Here is a 15,763-nt window from a genome sequence, read left to right as displayed (position 1 = left end):
AATATAGCTGTACTTCGCAAAACAAGATATGCATGATAACTTTAAACATGTACTGCATATAATTCACTACAAGTCCAGTCTGTAAGGTTTACAACGTAATCTGGTTGATCTCCTGAGCACTGGCTGAGTGGGCAATCGTGTTCCACCTTCATTTCTTGTTGGTGCTCCTACTTGTTCTGTATTTATTGCTGCGGATGTTTCTCTGATGGCTGGCTCTGATGTGTGGTCTGTATTCTCTCCAAATGTTTTGGGATTACATCTCAATTCTTCTGACTCAAAATGAAGGGACGTTGACCTTCCAGCAGTGGTCTTCGGTTTCTTCACAATACTGAGCCATCCTCAGTGATGACGAGAAACGAATGCGGACCTGGCTGCCGCAGTCCTTTTATGAGCTTCACCCATCTGTTTCCATCCTCCAATCTAACAGTGTCACCTGGATGCAGTGGCTGGAGCTTCCTTGCGGATCTATGATAGAACCCTTTCTGCCTCCTTTTTTGAAGAAGCAATCTCCGCTCCAGTCCTCGATCCAGTGCAAACAGACTAAACAGCCAATGCACATCGGTGAAATCATCACAGCTCCTTGGCAGAAGGTAGGCATGGATATTTTTCACTTCAAAGGGAAAGACTACCCTTTGATCATCGATTACTTCTCAAATTACCCGGAGGTGGCACAGTTAGCGAACTCAACTTCTCGGTGTATTATCCAACATTCTAAGGAGATTGGGGGGAGTTGCAATGGACAGCAGGGTCATTCGTAGCTGTCTGTTCATTAGCAGCTGTGCTGGTGACAGCCCATTGACAAGCGGCACCGAACGATAGCTCAAAAGTGCCAGATACATGTCTTCCTGGCTGTCAATGGCTTTCTTTAGCAGCTGTTTGACAATGTGCATGCTTTTTTCAGCCTTCCCGTTTACCTGGGTTTTGTAAGGGCCACGAAGAATCCAGCATGAGTTTTAAGGATACAAAGTAATAACATTTATTTACTATAACATATATACATAACAGTAGCAGTAACTTCCCTTGCTACATACTCCTTCCTGCTGGTTCCTGAACTGGCCAGCTTTATTTATACTTGGAGTTTACTAGTGGTTTCTCCGCCCCCTCATTGGGGAAGCTCATACTCCCACAGGATTGTGGGATAGTCATTAGTCCCCAGCCAATGGTAAGTAGGCAGGTTATAACACTGGGGATATAAGGGACTTGACGTAATGTGTGTGAAGTCAGAATGAGGGGCGAACTCAGTAAACTCATAGTTTTTGTAAGAGGGACCATTGTCGGCTATGACAGTGGTTGGTATGCCATGGCGGGCAAAAGTCTCCTTAGAAAGTTGTCCACCATGACTGCGATATCTTGGGTGATGCCTGGCTAATAAACTATGTCCCTGGCCCTGCGCGTGCACTTCTCAATACCGAGGTGACATTCATGGAGCTTCTTGAGCATGAGCGACCTCCAGGAATGTGGAATCACAATCCCGTGCTGTTGCAGTAGAAATCCATTCGCCTCGCTCAACTCTGCCAGCACATTGTAGTAACCCGAGCAGGAACTCTTTGGCCATCCCTCACAGAGATGCTTGACTACTTTCTGTAGGACTATGTCCTTGGCTGTTTCTTCTTTTATCAGGTGCAACTTCGCATCAGAGACTGGAAGAGATGGAGCGACGTGATCGACATGAACATTCACGTCCTCATCAACCAGGTGTACCTCTTTGATGCCAGTGGCTCAGGAAAGCATGTCAGCGACAGTGAGGTGCTTGCCTGGTGTGTCTATGAGGTCCAAATCGTAACGTAGAGCTCCATTATCAAGCGTTGGAATCTCGGGGACATTTTGCACAAGTTCTTACACACAATGGAGACGAGTGGCCTGTGGTCAGTCTCCACAAGACACGTCGGAAGACCATACAGATAATTGTGAAACTTAAAAGAGTCATGGAATTTTTTATCGTGTCTGTGCCGACCATCAAACACCTATCTGAAGTCTTCAAGATATTAACAGGAAAAGACAGGGTAGATTGAGCAAGATCTAACCAAAAATAAACAGAGTCCATCTGTTTTGGGGGCCAGTGCTAAAGGACAACCGGCTGGGGTCTCCTCGGCGAGGCCGGTATGTCCTGGGAACTGGTTAGATCTGGCGTAGGCAGAATTAAATCTGGGTACCGCCCATTGTGGGCGGGATCCATATCACAACGTCTCTCGAGATCTCGTTAGATCACGCGAGGTGTAACAACCATTGGGAATCCTGGAAGAGGCCACTTGCGGGATCTAGCCCCCCGTCCCGATTTTGTTGTGATGCCACCGGTAAATCGCGCCCAAACTATTTCCACTGGTTGGAGAGCCTAAAAGTAGGGGGCATCGTCTAAAAATTAGGGCTAGAAACTTCAGGAGAGATGTTAGAAGCACCTCTTCAGAGACTTCCGGGTGTGGCGATGATCAGCTGAGATCGCACGTTTCGGCAGCTCCCGGTAAAACGGACTTTTGGGCTCTTGATAGGAGCCCCAACGGCAATTTTGACGGCTAAAAACACTGTGCGGTAAACCAGAAGGGAATCCCCCCTGGATACGGATGAAAAAAGGAGGAGAAAGTGGCCGGATTGCAGTGGATCCTTTAGAACAGCGGCAAGGAAGGCAAGCAAAAACCAAGATGGCGTCGGAAGGTGGCAGTTTAACATGGGGCCCTGAACAACAAGAGTTCTTGAAATGCTGTGTGGAAGAGCTCAAAAAGGAAATGAAGAAAGAGCTGTTGGCCCCGATACTACAGGCGATCGAAGGGCTAAAGGAGGAACAAAAGCCCCAGGAGCGGGAGCTTCGGGTCGTGAAGGCAAAGGCAGCCGAGAATGAGGACGACATACAGGGCCTGGTGGTGAAGACGGAGACGCATGAGGCACATCAGAAACGATGTGTGGAAAGGTTGGAGGCACTGGAGAACAACGCAAGGAGGAACAACCTGAGGATTCTTGGTCTTCCTGAAGGTGCGGAGGGAGCGGACGTCGGGGCATATGTGAGCACGATGCTGCACTCGCTAATGGGAGCGGAGGCCCCGGCGGGTCCGTTGGAGGTGGAGGGAGCATACCGAGTGATGGCGCGAGGACCGAGAGCAGGAGAAATTCCCAGAGCCATAGTGGTGAGATTCCTCCGTTTTAAGGATAGAGAAATGGTCCTCAGATGGGCAAAGAAAACTCGGAGCAGTAAATGGGAGAACGCGGTGATCCGCGTTTATCAGGACTGGAGTGCGGAGGTGGCGAGAAGGAGGGCGAGCTTTAATCGGGCCAAGGCGGTGCTTCATAAAAAGAAGATAAAATTTGGAATGCTGCAACCGGCAAGACTGTGGGTGACATATCGAGGGAGGCACCACTACTTTGAGACGGCGGATGAAGCGTGGACTTTTATTGTGGAAGAAAAACTGGAATGAGCGGGTTATTAAAAAGAACGTTTGAACAAAGTGGTGGGGCGAATGTGGGGGGCGAAGAGGGGGGTTAAAAAGGGGGGAAAGAGGAGTTTTATGTACTAATCCTGCGATGTGGTAACTTTTCTCTCTTCCACAGGTGGTGATGGGGGAGGAGGGGAGGTGGAGTAGATGGGGCGTTGGCCATTGGGGGCGGGGCCAAGGGAGAAGCGCGGGCTTGGTTCCCGCGCTATGATAATCATGGCGGGAATAGAGAAGCAGGAAGGAGGGGGCGTCGCACGGTGCGAGCCGAGGTCACGGGGGGAAGCCGAGGTCGGCCAGAGTTTGCTGACTTCTGGGAGCAACATGGGGGGAGTAATTACGCTAGCGGGGGATCTAGCGGGAGGGGTGGGAGGGGGGAATTACTGGGTTGCTGCTGCTGGGGAGAGGGGGGAGCTGGTATGGGAGGGGATGGGCGGGGGGGCACCGCCTGGGGGAGATACATCTGCGTGGGAACCGGGTGAGGAGCTGGAAAAAGGTGATGGCTAATCGACAAGGGGGGTGGGGGGGTAGGAAGCCCCCCAACCCGGCTGATCACGTGGAACGTGAGAGGGCTGAACGGGCCGATAAAGAGGGCACGGGTACTCGCACACCTTAAGAAACTTAAGGCAGATGTGGTTATGTTACAGGAAACGCACCTGAAACTGATAGACCAGGTTAGGCTACGCAAAGGATGGGTGGGGCAGGTGTTCCATTCGGGGCTAGATGCGAAAAACAGGGGGGTGGCTATATTAGTGGGGAAGCGGGTAATGTTCGAGGCAAAGACTATAGTGGCGGATAACGGGGGCAGATACGTGATGGTGAGTGGCAAACTACAGGGGGAGACGGTGGTTTTGGTAACCGTATATGCCCCGAACTGGGATGATGTCAATCTTATGAGGCGGATGCTAGGACGCATTCCGGACCTAGAGAGGGGAAAGCTGATAATGGGGGGGAGATTTTAATACGGTGTTGGAACCAGGGCTGGATAGGTCGAAGTCCAGGACTGGAAGGAGGCCGGCAGCAGCCAAGGTACTTAAAGATTTTATGGAGCAGATGGGAGGTGTAGACCCGTGGAGATTTAGCAGACCTAGGAGTAAGGAGTTCTCGTTTTTCTCCTATGTCCATAAAGTCGACTCGCGAATAGACTTTTTTGGGCTGCGAAGGGCGTTGATCCCGAAGGTGAGGGGAACGGAGTATACGGCTATAGCCATTTCGGATCACGCTCCACACTGGGTAGACTTGGAGATAGGGGAGGAAACAGGAGGGCGCCCACCCTGGAGAATGGACATGGGACTAATGGCAGATGAGGGGGTGTGTCTAAGGGTGAGGGGGTGCATTGAAAAGTACTTGGAACTCAATGATAATGGGGAGGTCCAGGTGGGAGTGGTCTGGGAGGCGCTGAAGGCGGTGGTTAGAGGGGAGCTGATATCAATAAGGGCACATAAAGGGAAGCAGGAGAGTAAGGAACGGGAGCGGTTGCTGCAAAAACTTTTGAGGGTGGACAGACAATATGCGGAAGCACCGGAGGAGGGACTGTACAGGGAAAGGCAAAGGCTACATGTAGAATTTGACTTGCTGACTACGGGCACTGCAGAGGCACAATGGAGGAAGGCACAGGGTGTACAGTACGAATATGGGGAGAAGGTGAGCAGGTTGCTGGCACACCAATTGAGGAAAAGGGGAGCAGCGAGGGAAATAGGGGGAGTGAGGGATGAGGAAGGAGAGATGGAGCGGGGAGCGGAGAGAGTGAATGGAGTGTTCAAGACATTTTATAAAAAATTATATGAAGCTCAACCCCCGGATGGGAGGGAGAGAATGATGGGCTTTTTGGATCGGCTGGAATTTCCCAAGGTGGAAGAGCAGGAAAGGGTGGGACTGGGAGCACAGATCGAGGTAGAAGAAGTGGTGAAAGGAATTAGGAGCATGCAGGCGGGAAAGGCCCTGGGACCGGATGGATTCCCAGTCGAATTCTATAGAAAATATGTGGACTTGCTCGCCCCGGTATTGACGAGGACCTTTAATGAGGCAAAGGAAAGGGGACAACTGCCCCCGACTATGTCTGAAGCAACGATATCGCTTCTCTTAAAGAAGGAAAAGGACCCGCTACAATGCGGGTCCTATAGACCTATTTCCCTCCTAAATGTAGATGCCAAGATCCTGGCCAAGGTAATGGCAATGAGAATAGAGGAATGTGTCCCGGGGGTGGTCCACGAGGACCAAACTGGGTTTGTGAAGGGGAGACAGCTGAACACGAATATACGGAGGCTGTTAGGGGTAATGATGATGCCCCCACCAGAGGGGGAAACGGAGATAGTAGTGGCGATGGATGCCGAGAAAGCATTTGATAGAGTGGAGTGGGATTATTTGTGGGAGGTGTTGAGGAGATTTGGTTTTGGAGAGGGGTATGTTAGATGGGTGCAGCTGTTGTATAGGACCCCGATGGCGAGCGTGGTCACGAATGGACGGGGATCTGCATATTTTCGGCTCCACGACAAGGCAGGGATGCCCTCTGTCCCCATTATTGTTTGCACTGGCGATTGAGCCCCTGGCGATAGCGTTGAGGGGTTCCAAGAAGTGGAGGGGAGTACTTAGAGGAGGAGAAGAACACCGGGTATCTTTGTATGCAGACGATTTGTTACTATACGTGGCAGACCCGGTGGAGGGGATGCCAGAAATAATGCGGATACTTGGGGAGTTTGGGGATTTTTCAGGGTATAAATTGAACATGGGGAAAAGTGAGTTGTTTGTGGTGCATCCAGGGGAGCAGAGTAGAGAAATAGAGGACCTACCGTTGAGGAAGGTAACAAGGGACTTTCGTTACCTGGGGATCCAGATAGCCAAGAATTGGGGCACATTGCATAGGTTAAATTTAACGCGGTTGGTGGAACAAATGGAGGAGGATTTCAAGAGATGGGATATGGTATCCCTGTCACTGGCAGGGAGGGTGCAGGCGGTTAAGATGGTGGTCCTCCCGAGATTCCTCTTTGTGTTTCAGTGCCTCCCGGTGGTGATCACGAAGGCTTTTTTAAAAAGGATTGAAAAGAGCATCATGGGTTTTGTGTGGGCCGGGAAGACCCCGAGAGTGAGGAAGGGATTCTTACAGCTTAGCAGGGATGGGGGGGGGCTGGCACTACCGAGCCTAAGTGAGTATTATTGGGCCGCTAATATTTCAATGGTGAGTAAGTGGATGGGAGAGGAGGAGGGAGCGGCGTGGAAGAGATTAGAGAGGGCGTCCTGTAGGGGGACTAGCCTACAGGCTATGGTGACAGCCCCATTGCCGTTCTCACTGAGGAACTACACCACAAGCCCGGTGGTGGTGGCTACACTGAAGATTTGGGGACAGTGGAGACGGCATAGGGGAAAGACTGCAGCCTTGGGGGGGTCCCCGATAAGAAACAACCATAGGTTTGCCCCGGGGGGAATGGATGGGGGATATGGAATGTGGCAAAGAGCAGGAATAACGCAACTGAAAGATCTGTTTGTGGATGGGAAGTTCGCGAGTCTGGGAGCGCTGACCGAGAAATATGGGTTGCCCCAAGGGAATGCATTCAGGTATATGCAACTGAGGGCTTTTGCGAGGCAACAGGTGAGGGAATTCCCGCAGCTCCCAACACAAGAGGTGCAGGACAGAGTGATCTCAAAGACATGGGTGGGGGATGGTAAGGTGTCAGACATATATAGGGAAATGAGGGACGAAGGGGAGACTATGGTAGATGAACTAAAAGGGAAATGGGAAGAAGAGCTGGGGGAGGAGATCGAGGAGGGGCTGTGGGCAGATGCCCTAAGCAGGGTAAACTCGTCGTCCTTGTGTGCCAGGCTAAGCCTGATTCAGTTTAAGGTATTACACAGGGCGCATATGACTGGAGCACGGCTCAGTAAATTTTTTGGGGTGGAGGATAGGTGTGCGAGGTGCTCGAGAAGCCCAGCGAATCATACCCATATGTTTTGGTCATGCCCGGCACTACAGGGGTTTTGGATGGGGGTGACAAAGGTGCTTTCAAAAGTAGTGGGGGTCCGGGTCGAACCAAGCTGGGGGTTGGCTATATTTGGGGTAGCACAAGAGCTGGGAGTGCAGGAGGCGAGAGAGGCCGATGTTTTGGCCTTTGCGTCCCTAGTAGCCCGGCGCAGGATATTGCTAATGTGGAAAGAAGCCAAGCCCCCGGGGGTGGAGACCTGGATAAATGACATGGCAGGGTTTATAAAGCTAGAGCGGATTAAGTTCGTTCTAAGGGGGTCGGCTCAAGGGTTCACCAGGCGGTGGCAACCGTTCGTCGAATACCTCGCAGAAAGATAGATGGAATGGAAAAAAGAAGGCAGCAGCAGCAGCCCAGGATCGGGGGGGGGGGGGGGGGGGGGGGGGGAAAGAGGAGGAACCAGAAGGACTCTCAGGGTTGTTAATATATACTGTATAATATGTATAGGTCGTTGCGACAGATAATTATATATTGGACTGTTAAATTATATTTTTGGAGAGTGTTACTTGTGACAAGGCAGTTGCCAATTAGGGTTAGTTTTCATTTTTGTTATTTATTATTTATTCATTTTTTGTTTATAAAATAGGTCATTGTTATTTGTGTTGTTATAATATTGTGTAAAGGATGCACAATGTACTGTGTTGGTTGACCAAAAATTTTCAATAAAATATTTTTTTAAAAAAGAAGCACCTCTTCACACAAAGGGTGGTAGGGGTTTGGAACTCTCTCCCACACACAGCAGCTGAAGCTAGAATAGTTGTTAATTTTAAATTGGAGATAGACAGATTTTTGTTAAACAAATATATTAAGGGATGTGGGCCAAAGGCAGATATATGGAGTTAGGCAACAGATCAGCCACGGTCTCACTGAATGATGGGACAGGCTCGAGGGGCTGAATGGACTATTCCTGTTCCTTTGTTTCTGTTCTAATCCCACTTTCCAGCACTTGGCCCGGCAGTCTTGTGTGCCAGGACATTTCAAATGCTCATCTAAATGCCTCTTAAATGTTCTAAGTGTTCCCTTTGCAAGAACTTCAATGTAGAGTTCAGAATTTGCATTGTATTTTGTGTAAAGCAGATTTGCTCACATGCCAGGAAGGACTGTTCATGCTACTGAACGCCAATGTAAACAGCCCATCACAGTACGCAGCCCAGTGTACGGCTGTGCTGATGAGCTCATAGTGCTGTCATTTATATCGTTGAGCTTCTCCAGAGACTTTTATGTTGATGATTATATTGTTATCTCACCGTATTGAGGGGCATGGCAGGAATGACTCAGGAGTAATAGTGTAAAAGCACTGCTGAGGAAGCAATCATTCCAACAGATTCTATGTTTCCATGTTCACAGGACAGAGCCTCTTCTGGGAAAACTTCCAAATGCGGTTATCTGAATCTTGTCAAAAATGATCCAAACATGCTTTTCAATTGGACTGAGGAACTGTCCTTGGACGTTCCTTATTCTATATCTTTACACAAGAGAAACCACAAATAACGGGCAGAAAAGTGGGTGTGTCAATGTCCAATGTTTTCACCACGTTAATGTTGGTTCAATCAATGTAGTGCAAATACGAATCAAAGGCTCAGACACATAAATTACCCTTGGCCTGAACAACAGCACTTGCATAAACATCCTTGAGCTTTGTTTTGTGCCTTCCCAAAGACAGTCAAGAGGTAGGAACTCTTAGGAAATCAGCAAGGGTCAAACTTGCATTTTCAAGCATAACCATAAACATATCATAGCTTTAAATTGAGGGGAGATAGATATAGGACACATGTCAGAGGTAGGTTCTTTACTCAGAGAGTAGTAGGGGCATGGAATGCCCTGCCTGCAACAGTAGTGGACTCGCCAACATTAAGGGCATTCAAATGGTCATTGGATAGACATATGGACGATAAGGGAATAGTGTAGATGGGCTTTAGATTGGTTTCACAGGTCGGCGCAACATCGAGGGCCGAAGGGCCTGTACTGCGCTGTAATGTTCTATATTGTTCTATAACCACACCACATTTAAACTTCAAAAACGTTGTTTTCCACAGCCAATAAGTGAAGATTGCTAATCCATTGTGCCATGCATGCATGGGTTTGAACCCCACCCTCGTCGCCAGTGAAGAATCCAGCGGAAAAGGCACAGAAACGCACAGTAGGATAGGAATGAACAAAGGTTTATCACAGCATACACAAAATCACAAAGCTACAATTCCTCTCCCCGAGGCACCACCCTCCTCGACCTGCACCCAGGTCAGAGTTCATCTCTGAGGTGTATGGGGGGAATCATACAGAGCACCGTCCTTGGCTCCCAACATTTGAAGTAAGAATAAAATACAATGGTCAGACTAGGGCCTTCACCAAAACATGTCCTTATTCATGTTGCAAGATGATGGGAGGAAAAAATTAACTTAACGCTTTCTTACTTTTTACTGGATGAATAATCAGAAAGATGTCTCTCCAGGTTTCGGTCAAAAGGAATATTCAGTCTGAATGAGTTTTGAACAGTGACTGTAATGTACACCACACGAGGGCAGAATGGAGCTGTGAAGCAGCAACTGTTTAAAGCAAATTGAAGGATAGACATGTATATTCATGTAAATATTTCATTCAGTTTCATTCTAAAACTGAATTGGATCAGCCATATCAGTACTTTGGCTACAAGAGGTTGGGAATTCAGCGGTGAGTAACGCCTCCTGACTCCCCAAAGTCTGTCCACCAGCTACAAGGCGCAAGTCAGGAGTGTGTTGGAATACTCTCCACTTGACTGGATAGGTACAGCTTCAACTACACTCAACAAGCTCAACACCAGACTTCCAGTGGCAGTATACAGGGGGAAGACGCACACCGGGTGGCTACCATTAGGGTACAGATATTCTTAGCCCTTTACGCCCAATTTCTGGGAGTCTTTCCATTCAAAAACCCACCTGTTTAAGGAAATAAGGTGCCTACATCGGGATTATGCCCAGGAAGACCAGGGGGAAGAAGCCTAATAGCAATAGTTTGACGACTGAATCGGAGGCTACCCGGGGCTGGTTGGTGGAAAAAATGGCAGAGGCAGCTTCTGTGACTCCAGCCACTCCGTTAACGGCCGAGTTGCTTACCGGCATCTTGGTGGCAGAATTCGAGGAGCAAAGGCAGGTAGTGTCAGGGAACCTCCGCAAATTGATGGAACGGGGCCTGGTTCCCATTCGGTTGGAGTTGGAGAAGACCAACGAGACGGTCAAAGTGCATGGCACTGCGATGCAAGGCATGGAGGTGGCCCATTCGAGGCATAGCGATCAGATTGCCCCTCTGGAAGCGGAGATGTCGCTGATGGTGGAGATGAATAAAGCAATGAAGGCCAAATTGAATGATCTGGACAATCATTCCAGTAGGCAAAATATCCGGCTTGTGAGGTTGCCAGAGGGAATGGGAGGCTCAACTTCCACATTATAGTTTGGGAAGATGGTGGGAGCTTATTGGGGCGGGGGGGGGGGAGAAGAGTGGGATACATGTCCCCTCCCGAGCTGGACAGTGCTCACCGGACACTCCAACAGAGGCACCGTCCTAACGAACCACTGCGAGCAGTTATTGAGAAATTTCACAGCTTTCAGGAAAAAGAGCGTGTCCTGAGATGGGCAAAAGAGTATTGTGTTTACAAATGGGGAGTCCATGCCATCAGGTTTTACCAGTATGTGGGAGCGGAGCTGGCAAAGAAGCAGGCGGCGTTCATGAAGTCCAAAGCCGCCCTGTATAAAAGTGGAGTCTGATTTTGAATGGTGGACCCGGTACGGTTAGGAATTTGGGTGTCCTTGTTCACGATTCTCTTAAGTAATGTGCAGGTTCAGTCGGCAGTTAAGAAGGCAAATGCAATGTTAGCATTCATGTCGAGAGGGCTAGAATACAAGCCCAGGGAGGTACTTCTGAGGCTGTAGAAGGCTCTGGTCAGACCCCATTTGGAGTATTGTGAGCAGTTTTGGGCTCCGTATCTAAGGAAGAATGTGCTGGCCTTGGAAAGGGTCCAGAGGAGGTTCACAAGAATGATCCCTGGAATGAAGAACTTGTCGTATGAGGAACGTTTGAGGACTCTGGGTCTGTACTCGTTGGAGTTTAGAAAGATGAGGGGGGATCTTATTGAAACTTACAGGATACTGCGAGTCCTGGACGTGGACGTGGAGAGGATATTTCCACTTGTAGGAAAAACTAGAACCAAAGGACACCATCTCAGACTAAAGGGACAATCCTTTAAAACAGAGATGAGGAGGAATTTCTTCAGCCAGAGGGTGGTGAATCTGTGGAACTCTTTGCCGCAGAAGGCTGTGGGGGCCAAATCGCTGAGTGTCTTTAAGACAGAGATAGATAGGTTCTTGATTTATAAGGGGATCGGGGGTTATGGGGAGAAGGCAGGAGAATAGGGATGAGAAAATATCAGCCATGATTGAATGGCTGAGCAGACTCGATGGGCCGAGTGGTCTAATTCTGCTCCTATGTCTTATGGTCTTATGGAGTGAACTTTGAGGGGAAAGACTATTTTTTTGATGCCCCGGAGGAGGCAGATTCTTTTGTGAAAAAGCAAGGGTTAGGTGTGGGTTGTTTGTGGTTTTTTAGGCTTTTTGGATGTTGGGGGTTGGCATGTGGACATGCGGAGTTGTTGGGGTTTCTTGTTCTTGTTTGTATTTCCATGTTCTCATGTGAGTTGAATGAGTTTTAAGTTGGATTTGGGTGGGGGGGGGGGGTTAATTCTATGGGGGGGGGGTGGCTGGGTTCTATTTGTTATATCTGTTGTGAAAATACATCACTCCCTGTTGGAGTACTATGTTTTAAGGGATTTATTATACTTTGGGTCCTTTTTCTGCCTGCGTTTTTCTTCATTCTGGGCAGGAGCCGCCCTAACAACTGAAGAGTTAGTTAATGGAAGTAGTGCGGTGGAGGTGACTGCCGTTATATTAGTTTTGCTGTAGATAATGAGCTTAGTGTTTTGGTTGTTTGGGGTTAGGTTTACTAGAAGAAGGGTTTAGAGGATTTTGTCCACCTTACTGTTTTTTGCATGTATATTTGGGTGTAATATTATTTCAGTGTGGGGAAGAGGTGTGGAGGGGGGATGGGGGCAGAGGTAGTTTGCTGACTCTGACTGCAAATCTTTCTCTGTTTAGTCGTATTAGTGGGTTTGGCGACCATCTTGGGCAGGCCTCTTTGTCCCATGGCTCGGTCGTGTCTCCCTGCTCCACCCCCCATCCCCATACCCATTGCTGGCTACGAACAGATCTTAGAACAAGTTGGTGAACGGCTTCCACCTCTTCCGACCCCCGGATGGCAAATTTTATTTTCTCCAGCCTGAGAAATTCCGCCAGGTTGTACAGCCAGTCTGCAGCTTTGGGGGGTGCTGCCGATCGCCAGCCAAGCAGAATTCTCTGGCGGGCGATCAGGGAGGCAAATGTTAGGACGTCAGCTCCTTTCTCCATTAAGAGTTCTGGCTGATCTGAAAGTCCGAAGGCCACCACTATTGGGCTTGGCTCCACCCTCATCCCCACAACCCTACCCGACAAGTCTAGGGCAAGCCCAGAACTTGTGGGTATGGTTGGCCAGGCCTCCCATGTACAGGAACTATGGTGAAACCAGAGCTAGGGTCATAAATATAAGACAGTCACTCATATCCAACAGGGAATTCAGGAGAAACCTCTTTACCCTGAGAGTGGTTGGATTGTAGAGCTCATCACCACATGACGCAGTTGAGGCCAAGATAGGTGTAATTGAGGGAATGTGAGATTAACACATGAGGGAAAAAGGACTAGAAGGATATGTTGATGGAGTTAGTTACATGAAGAAGAGTGCAAGAAGCTTGTGCAGAGCATAATAATAAAAATGATCTTCATTGTCTCAAGTAGGCTTACATTAACACTGCAATGAGGTTACTAAGAAAATCTCCTAGTCACCACATTCTGGCACCTGTTCGGGTACACAGAAGGAGAATTAAGAATATCCAAATTACCTAATAGCACGTCTTCCGGGACTTGTGGGAAGAAACTGGAACACCCGGAGGAAACCTACGCAGACACGGGGAGAACATGCAGACTCCGCACAGACAGTGGGCCAAGCCGGGAATCGAACCTGGGACCCTGGCACTGTGAAGCCATAGTACTAACCACTATGTTACCGTGCTGCCCACCAATAGGACATGTTGGGCAGCATGGCCTGTTTCTGTGCCGTAATTACTTCATAATATCTCCAATGCTTTGGGAAAAAACAACTTTATTCCAGATAGCACAAGCTTGTAAGAGTTTGCATGGATCATATTCAAACCCTCCCAAGTTCTGAAGAGTATTCACAGAAGACGTGATAGAACATACAGTGCAGAAGGAGGCCATTCGGCCCATCGAGTCTGCGCCAACCCACTTAAGCCCTCACTTCCACCCTATCCCCGTTACCCAACAACCCCACCTAAGCCTTTTGGTCACAAAGGGCAATTTGTCATGGCCAATCCACCTAACCTACACATCTTTGGATTGTGGGAGGAAACCGGAGCACCCGGAGGAAACCCACGCAGACACGGGGAGAACGTGCAGACTCCGCACAGACAGCGACCCAACAAGGAATCGAACCTGGGACCCTGGCGCTGTGAAGCCACAGTGCTAGCCACTTGTGCTACCGATGGCTCTGATAGAACTGGGGTTTCAAACTCGAATAAAGTATGGATAAAATGACACTCGCAGTGACTCTCCTTAATAAGTCAATGAGTAGCTGTGTTACAGCAACGAATAAAGTCCACAGTCTGTTTCCCAATCTGTGCTAAGTTATCTGGTAGTGGCAGGTGTAGGGCTACATCTGGGCAGAGAACAGCAAATCAGCCAATCTTGATTGGTATCTGGTGCCATCCACTATGTGGCACATCATCTCCCACCCATCCCTCCTAACCAGAAGTGTGCATTTCTGGATCAGGTTGAGGGTATTTTCACATTTGGTTATAAATCCACCCCCCCAGCATCTGGTGTCGCTCTATGCCGATGACCTCCTGCTGTATGTTTCGGATCCGTTGGAGAGTATGGGAAGGATTATGGGCCTGTTGGGGAGGTTTGGAGCGTTCTCAGGATACATGCTGAATGTAGGGAAAAGCGAGATATTCCCGGTGAATGAGCTGGCACAGCGGGCTAATTTAGGGGAGATGCCATTTACGGTAGCGAGGGATAGGTTTAGGTACTTGGGGATTCAGGTAGCGAGGGAATGGACGGGGCTCCATAAGTGGAACTTAAGGAAGCTGGTGGGGGAGGCCAGGGAGGATCTTAAGAGGTGGGATACACTACACTTAATGTTGGCGGGGAAGGTCCAAGGTTCTTGTTTATCTTTCAGGCTCCCCCGATCTTTATACAAAAGGCCGTTTTTCAGAAAGTGGACACAATCATCTCTGACTTTGTATGGGCGGGGAAGGTGCAGAGGGTGGGGAGGACCCTGCTACAGAGGCAGAGGCAGCAGGGGGGTTGGCGTTGCCAAACTTGCTTCATTATTATTGGGCGGCGAATGTAGACAAGGTGCGGCGGTGGTGGGAAGGAGAAGGGGTAGAGTGGGTTAGGATGGAGGAGGAATCTTGTAAGGGGTCTAGTTTGAGGGCTATGGTGACGGCAGCAATGCCATTGGCTCCGAGTAGGTATTCAGGGAGCCCAGTGGTGCAGTCCACGGTGAAGGTATGGAATCAGCTGAGGAGGCATTTTAGGGTGGAAGGGATGTAGGTGCTAACGCCGCTGTGCAAGAATCATGGGTTTGAGCCGGAGGGTTGGATAGTGTGTACAGGAGGTGGAGGGAAGTGGGGCTGTTCAAGGTGAGGGATCTGTATTTGGAGGAAGGGTTCGCCAGACTGGAGGAGCTAAGGGAGAGGGTAGAGCTGCCGAGGGGTAATACGTTCAGGTATCTACAGGTTAGGAACTTTGCACGAAAGGTCTGGAAGGGGTTCCCTAGATTGCCGGGATACACCCTACTGGAGCGACTGCTGCTTCCGGATGTGGGAGGGGAGGGAAGAATTGGAGATATATATATAAGTGGCTGGGGGAGCAGGGAGGCGAGCGGGTGGTGAAGATCAAGGAGAAATGGGAAGCGGAGTTGGGAATGGAGATCAATTGGGGAGTATGGAGTGAGGCACTGCGAAGGGTAAACGGGACCTCCTCTTGTGCAAGGATGAGCCTGATACAGTTTAAGGTGGTGCACAGGGTGCATATGACTCGGGCGAGAATGAGTGGGTTCTTTCAGGGGGTAGCAGATGAGTGTGAGAGGTGTGGGCAGGGTCCGCAAATCATGCACACATGTTTTGGGATTGTGAAAAATTGGGAAGATTCTGGGTGGGAGTGTTCGTGGTCTTAGCCAGGATAGTGGAGGAGGGAGTGGACCCGGACCCTTTGGTGGCCATATTTGGGGTTT

At 49.3% G+C, this 15,763-nt stretch overlaps 1 protein-coding gene across 5 annotated transcripts in view; it reads right to left on the bottom strand.

The window, feature by feature from the left end:
• Positions 1–15,763, bottom strand: part of ulk4 (unc-51 like kinase 4) — a 633,709-nt gene that overhangs the window by 550,664 nt on the left and 67,282 nt on the right. The window lies entirely within an intron of this gene.

Source organism: Scyliorhinus torazame, chromosome 6 (assembly GCF_047496885.1).
Source record: "Scyliorhinus torazame isolate Kashiwa2021f chromosome 6, sScyTor2.1, whole genome shotgun sequence".
Classification (NCBI taxonomy): Eukaryota; Metazoa; Chordata; class Chondrichthyes; order Carcharhiniformes; family Scyliorhinidae; genus Scyliorhinus; species Scyliorhinus torazame.
The sequence above is the reverse complement of the archived record's forward strand: the minus strand, read 5'-3'. Positions and strand labels throughout refer to the sequence as shown.